Below are 7,661 nucleotides of genomic sequence, written 5' to 3'. Positions count from 1 at the left end.
ATGTCAGAGCAGGTTCCTGACTGAGTCTTTTCTCTCAGGACGGGCTCGCTCCAGGAGGGACCGTCTCTTCTGAGCCGGGAAAGGTTTTAGGCATCAGAGCATCATAATATACAGCAGAAACACAACACATATTCACAGCTCTGCCTTTTTGTCACATAGCTTATAATACTGAGCAAATGTCTCCTCTCCACCTTGATGAATTTTCAGTTGCCTGTCCAAATTTGGATTCAATTCTGGCATTTTGTCCTTTGCACTTTCAGTACCATGAAGTATCTTTTTTTTTTTTTTTTTTTTTTTAATGTATTTGGGACAGAGACTATAGGGTCTACAGAGTCTCATTATGTAGATCGGACTTGTGATTCTCCTGTTGACAGCCTCCCAAGAGCTGGGATTACAGGAGCGCGCTATCAAGCCCAGTCTCAATCGCGGTCTCAGCGCACCCTGGCGGCCGGATCAAACCCGGCCACTACGCTCTGCCGAAGCAGGTGCTTTAGTCCGCTGAGCTATCTGGCCGGCCCACCATGAAGTATCTCTGAGCATTCCATTACTGTGATATTTTTTTCTGGTGTCACTTCCTCTAGGACAGCACTCTCCCTTCATCTCTCCCTTATTTATGTCCGTAACTTCTCCCTTATTCATCTCCTTTTGGTTGCTGAGGTAGCGTTTAGAACGCTATCTTGACTTCACCGGTGTTCAACTTGAATTTCATTTCCTGGGTTCTCATCTCTGGTGCCTTTGCGTCACTTCCGTGTTTGGATGGCTGCTTCCCTCCACCGATTATCTACTTGTAAAAGGTCCCGTGAGTGCTCCCTGGAAGACAAGGTATGCTTTGCTGCCCATGTGTGGCCTGAAAGACAGAGGCACGGTGACCCACTGCTGAGAGGTTTGGAAAGAACTGGTCTCATCAGTCACTAGCTGGTTGAGTGGTGCAGACATTTACAAAACGACTTGTGTCCTAAAGAGCTAACATCCAAACGCATGCTTCATGCAAGTATTCAGACTTCCCGGATAAGGTGACTGGAGACAGACAGAACCGAGCCGTTCTGCCTAACTGTGGACAGATGCGGCTGAAGCTGGTGCACGCTGGCATCCTGCCAGGGGAGGACTACCTGCATCTCCTTGCTGAATCTTGCACAACTGCATCAGAGAAGTGACAGTACATTTTAAAGAAGGTGACACAGATCTTACTTCACCAATTTGATTTTTTTCCGTGTGTAAAATCACCGGGTGTGGCCACAGATCCCCACGGTTAATCCTGCAGTTGAAGATTCAGCCCACACAGCTCTCTGCACCCGAGGGGCCTGCTCTTTTGGGGTCGTTTTGTCTGGTTTTCAAAGCTGTTGAGAAGGTATTTCCTGTCTTCATGAAAAATACTTCCATCCGTTCCCTGTTGGGGGAGGAAACAGACAATGCTACGTGTCACAGCAGGAGCGAGCTGTGCACCAAGGTCGGGCTCACTGCCTCGGACTGTGCAGTCAGAATTCAGGCATGCACAGGAGCACTGTGCCGCCTGTGCGGGCCCAAGAGGCATCACAACAAGCCCAAAGGCAACCAGCGAGCTCTGAGGACAACTATGTCCTCAGCCAGGACGCATCCTGCTTTCGTTGTCTGGGGTTCTTGGGTCTCTATACATCAGTGTATGCATGGTGCAGCCTGGATGTGAAGCATGAGGAAGTCTGTAACTGGTCCGCCCTGGTGCATATGTTGTTGTGGAAAGAAAGAAGCTGGGTGGACAGGGCAGATCTCTTGGAGCATGTGGTCAGGTTACAAAGATCAGAGAGTAGTGAGTGAGAAGAAGGACGAGAGGGGCTGGTGAGATGGCTCAGTGGTCTAAAGCACCTACTGAGAACAAGCTCAGCAAAGCAAAGGGACCGCAGTTCAATCCCCCAGCACCACATACCAGCCAGCCCCTCCCCCTGGTGGGCTGAGCTGGCCACACACACACACACACACACACACACACACACACACACAAATAAATAAATAAATAAATAAATAAATAAAATTTAAAAATTAAAAAAAAAAAATAAAGAAGGACAAGAATATCTTAATTCGGGTTTCCCAGGAGCAGATCCTAAATTCAAGTAGTGATTTAGTTTAATTCAGGTAACAAACCCAGGAGGATTAGGCAAACAGGAGAGCGTCCCGCCCAAGGAACGAGAAAGCTAGAGTGTGTGCACACCAGCTCGTGCTGGCTGCTGGCTGCTTGCTGTCTAGCAATTTCCCAGCACGAGTGCTCAACCCTGCACACAAAGCACACCACCAGGAGGCCAGAGAGCCAAAGTGCAAACACTGTTGTAGTCCAAAGCCACCTGGAGTACAGGAAATGGCCAGAGAATATGGAGCGTCTGCCACTGGGTTCTAAACACGGCCGCGGCAACTATTCCTAGTGCTTTGTCTGAAGGTTTTTACAGCTTATGGTACAGCTACAGAATGGCTTCATTTTAAAGACAACAGGAACGCATTATGGCAGTGAGTACTTGTATGAGCAAGGTCCCTAATCATATAGGGCTCCCGCGAAGTGTTTTTATTTAAGCCACTGTGATTGGAAATCTCATTATTTTAATGGTCCAATCTGGATCCCTATAAATATACAGAAAAAATGCTGGTGTTTTAGGTACAGCCCCCACACCAGACAGGAGAACCCAGTGTTTCTACAGCATGGAGGCCTTAGTTGTATGAGTCAGGATTAGTAGACCTCAGCTCACCCATGTCATGCAAGTTTATTCCCCTGCTTTGACCAGCGGAGGGCTCAGCCTCTTGTAGAATTTCCTTTCCTTAGGGATGGAGCTTGTACAAGAAGGAACATGACTGCGTCCTCCCTGGCTCCTCTGCGAGTCACTGCTTGATTTCGACTCGGCCTCACCAAACCAGTCCTAAGCTTTCAGGGCCCAGAACTGTCAGCAAACCTCCCACTCCCTGTTTGTGTTGGCTTGGATCACCGTGCCACGCTGGAGGTGTCAGCTAAAGCTGTTTATTGGCTTCCCTGAAAAATATCTGGAGGTGTTCTTAAAATTCTGCTCTGTGCAACAATATGGACAGGAATGGCAATGAGGCCAGAAAGTAGTGGAGATAAATAGAACATAACTCAACAAAATTGTCACATAGTCATGAATAGCTTGACAGAACTTGCAAAAAAGTATTATGTACTTTAAATCCAATGCCATACACATGTTCTTGCATATATACACACACAGACACACACATACACATACATGTTTATGTGCATATATACATACAGAATTTCAGGAGATCTTAATGTTTTTATAAAACTCATTCATCCATGTTACTGAGGTTAGGCCATGTCCAGGTTAAGTTCCAGTCTGAAATGTGTAGATAAAGAACAACAAAAAAATGAAAAAAAAGAACAAAATAAAACAGTTGAATTAAATATTAATGTCATAGGCATGAAAATAATGGCACTAAAAATCAGTCTTCAACTGCTAAAGCTACCATAAGAATTTCCCTGATACATTCTCTAGGGCCTGGGATCATTCACTGGTGAGATGTGGGTGGATCCAAATTATGCACAACAAAGGGCTAAAATTTCTTGCGGAGTCACTGGCTGCCTGTATCAAATGCAAATCCAGTGAGAACGGTGGCGCTGGCCTCATCTCCAGGAAACAAAGGCGAGAGGACAGAGATCACACCGCCAGTCTGAGCAGACTCAGGGCCCAAACCTAGCACACTTCTTGCCTTCAGTACCGCCTAGCACCTGATGGTTCCCCTGCAGCCTGTTCTTATTTTAGCCTACTGCACTAAGGCCCTGGATTAGAAGGGAAATCCTGACACGGCCTCCCGGGCTTCATCACCCTGTCTCACAGCCGTGCACCCAGACACTTGCCTGACTCAGACCTGACCCACCAGACCTGGCCACCTGTCTTGGCTGCCATGCAGGTAGAGATTAGTCAGAGGGGAAAGTGAAGAGGGAAGTCAGGAGAGGAGTGGGGTGAGCAATTCTTTGCAAGTGAGGAGGCTCAAGTAACAATGACAAAATTCCAGCCTTGCCGCCCTTGTGCAGCCCAAGAATAACATCCAGGCATCAACATCTCTGCCTCCCACAGGCAGACACACAGTCTCTTTGTCTTACATTGAACCTCTAAACATGAAAAAACTCCACTTTGGTTTTCCTCCTCCTAAGAGGTGAAAGGATTTAAGAAATGTTTCTAAAAGTCATTTGAAGGTCAGCTTGGAAACCAAAGCAGAAGTGTGGCTTTTTCTTTCTTGGAGTGTCTGTAGGCAAGGAGCTTGCTGTCACTACGATATAAACATTCTTTAGCCCTGAAATAAACAAATTCCCTTATAGAGTTGCCTACAGAAAGCCAATATGAATGGGGCATGAGCTCCTTCTACATGGAAACGAAAGGCCTTGTTTCCTTGCTCCTGACTGGGGAGGGGAGGGGTAGAGGGCAGAAGGGTACACTTCTTAGGTCAGATTAAGATGCATGGAGTATTTAAAGCACTGCACATGCCACTAAGTCACTGATTCTTACCTGTGTGTCACTTGGCTGATAGTCAACCCAGGTATACTTGGAAAATATAGCTAAAGGACTGATAAATGTAGAAGAGCTGAAATGGATAGCATCTCTGTGCAAGTCTGAATTTTAGTAAATGATTACTAAAAGGGGAAGGGAGGGAAAGAGAGAGAGAGAGAGAGAGAGAGAGAGAGAGAGAGAGAGAGAGAGAGAGAGAGAGTTGTTAGTGGTTACCATGTACCCAGTACTGTCCTGAGTGCTTTATGTAATTTATTGAAGTGTCATAACAGCCCTGAGTGCCGGGTACCATTATTAACCTCACTTTGCAGATGGATAAATTGGTGTCCTGCCTAGCTTGGTACCTCCTCGAGGCAACTGAGCTACTTATGTGGCCGTCAGGAACTGAGCTGAGAAAGTCAGGCTCCAGAAAAAAATGCTCTTAACCAGGATGGCCTATTGCCTCTCACTGCCTGGAGTACAAATGTAATTCTTAAAATAGAACATGGCACTTTGTGATTCATGAATGTATATTTAGGGGTAGTGTGTCTTGCCAGGAATTACACACTAGGACCTGAGAAGACAGTTGAAAACTGATGAGCCTCCTGTTCTCTGATCAGATTCTAATCCAGACAGATTAAAAGAAAGGTAGAAATCCATAGGCTTAATGTAAGGTGCAGGAAGAGCTAACAGAGAGGTGGAGCTCTTGTCATATTAAATAAGGTAAGGGGACTTGAAATTTGAGTTCTTTGGAAATCTTGGCAAAGGACTGTATGGAGGTTGTTTATTTTAGGAAATGATCCTGATACAGGGAGAAAAACTGGTCTCGGGTGGGTGACCTCCAAACCATACAAGGAACCTCCAAATGACATAGAGAAAAACAATCTCTGGACCTGACCTGCACGAGTTCGTGTTCTCTAAAACCGAAGAATGAATTTTAGGAATAAACAGAGGTTATGAGCAGAATATATTTATTGAGAGAAAGAAAGCTCTTGTCCAAGAGAGGGACAGGAGGGGTGCCCGAGTGGGTAGTTCCCCGGGAAGCTGTCTCTTCCAGGGACTTTTATAGTGTAAAACCATGTGGGGCTAAGGTGGAGAGAATGGGAACTCACTTAGGTGGGCAGGAGGTGGGACAAAACTATGGTCAACCAATGGGATTGCATATGGGACAGGGTCTTTTCCTGTTGGGGGTTGGAATGCGGGACAGGGTCTCTTTCTGTTGGGGGTTGGGCTAGTGACTCACTTGGGTCTTTCCAGGTGATTGATACCTATTTAGAATATCAATCCCAGGTGCTACTCGTTTAGCATTTGTTTGGCCTTTAGGTGTTTAGGTCTGGCTCACAGCAGGAGCATCCGCCCCTCCCACAGTTGTAAGGCATCTCATCTTGTGTGCTGTCTCCTTTGAGGGCCTGGCCCTGTCTGACTGCCTATAATATTTTTATCTAACTCGGCTGCCTACAATAATCCCAGGGAAGAGAAGGAGAAAGTAGGGAAAAGAAAGCAAAACAAGAAGAAAAATTGAAATTTAGATACGTCGTCAAGTTCGCCACTACTGGGGGCAGTGGGGACAATCCTGCTAGGACACCAAAGAGCCAAGTAGATTCTAGGTCAGATCTGCTCACCCAAGGAATGAAAGCGATGGCCACTGATCCACCAGCTCCCACTTTTCATGGGTCATTAGTTTCCTCACATATCCAAGCCATACAGGCAAAGTCCCCACAGCAGCACTGGAGAAAGCCTGGAGAAGAAACTGAAAGAAGCAGGGACATCCGAAGCCAGGGGCTACCAGGAGGCACCAGGACAAGGCCTCTGTCCCTGCAATGGCTGCAGTAAGAGGGGAACTGAGAAGCTGAAAGGACACAAGTGGTGACCAATATGGAGGCCACTAAGTGCATGGGTCAGAGAGGTGCTTCCGAGAGGTGGCTTCTAGGCTGACAGCTAAGAAAGTCAAGAGGCTCCACATGGCACGAGCTGAGCGAACAGTGTTTCCAGACAGGGGAAACAGCAGATTGAAAGGCTTGGAAAGAAGCTTGCATCTCTTAGGAACTGAAAAATCAGAGTTGACTGCTGTGAGTAAGAGTAAGAGTCAGATCAAGGTGTTAGTCTACAGCCATGGCACCCTGAACCGCCCAATCTCGTCAGATCAAGGTGTTAGCATAAGAGGGGCAGTGCCCGCATCATGCAGGGGCATGGACATCGCTATCAGGGTATTATTTTAAGTGTGTATAAGTTCATTGAAGAGTCATAAACATGAACCTCTATTAAGCTCTGAATAAGGAATCCTACGAGTTTCAGTGCTGGGAGAACCATGTTGTGAAGGATACAGGAAACTGAAAGGACAATGGCCAAAGGTCGGCACGGAGGCCAAGAGTGAACAACGCCTTCCACGGCAGGGCAGGGCAAAGCATTTTTCCTGGTCTGCTGGGCTCAGGCAGCAGAGCTGCCGTGAGCAGGCAGGAATGCAGCCTCTGACAGACACTGTCAGGGAGAACAAATTAGGCCCAGGGCTGGGAAGAGACAGGGAGAAGTGAGTAGGGGCAGGAAAACTCTTAAGAACCCCCAAGAGCTTTGTTCTGTGTCCGCATTGATCATCACATCATCCTTGTCATGGTTGTCACGGTTGTCACTGTCCACTATTGTGATGGTGGTTGGGATCATTTTCATCATTTCATCATCATCATCATCATCATCATCATCATCATCATCATCATCATCATCACCATAATAATTTCAAATCTCTAATACCTGGGGAATGAGAACTCTGAAAGGAACCTCTGAATTTCTCCCCCTTAGTTTCATCACACTTTTCCCTGAAATGTCTTTAACTTTGATTTTTTTCTGCATCTATTGTGCTGGACCCAAATGAAGCATCAACAGTCTGGTTTAAGCCTCAATAATGCCCCTTTCCCTTGAGATACTGTTGAACCTTAATTGTCTGTGTTTATTTAAACATATTTGCCACATGATTAATAAGCAACACAAAGCCTTCGGGAGTCATTAGACATGCAATTTCCATCTCCCTCGCCTACCTGACTTCTTAGCTTACAGGCACGTCAATATCCATCCTGCCTTCCGAAGCACCTTTGATGGTAGTCTAACTGCTACCAAGAACTGCTTACCAGGTTCAAAATTCTGGTATCTCAGCACAGAAGAGTCCAGTCCTCACGCTTGTTCCATTGCCCCCGAATA

At 46.4% G+C, this 7,661-nt stretch overlaps 1 long non-coding RNA gene across 1 annotated transcript; it reads right to left on the bottom strand.

The window, feature by feature from the left end:
- Positions 1 to 555: 555 nt before the first annotated feature.
- On the bottom strand, positions 556 to 6,899 carry LOC111814896. The gene is made up of 3 exons (XR_002819766.1): positions 6,797 to 6,899; positions 3,240 to 3,323; positions 556 to 1,387 (listed from the first exon to the last, which is right to left on the bottom strand). It is a non-coding gene; the product is annotated as an uncharacterized LOC111814896 (long non-coding RNA).
- Between the last annotated feature and the right edge of the window lie 762 nt (positions 6,900 to 7,661).

The sequence above is a fragment of the Octodon degus genome, unplaced genomic scaffold (genome assembly GCF_000260255.1).
Source record: "Octodon degus isolate 3935 unplaced genomic scaffold, OctDeg1.0 scaffold00001, whole genome shotgun sequence".
In the NCBI taxonomy this organism is placed as follows: domain Eukaryota; kingdom Metazoa; phylum Chordata; class Mammalia; order Rodentia; family Octodontidae; genus Octodon; species Octodon degus.
The sequence above is the reverse complement of the archived record's forward strand: the minus strand, read 5'-3'. Positions and strand labels throughout refer to the sequence as shown.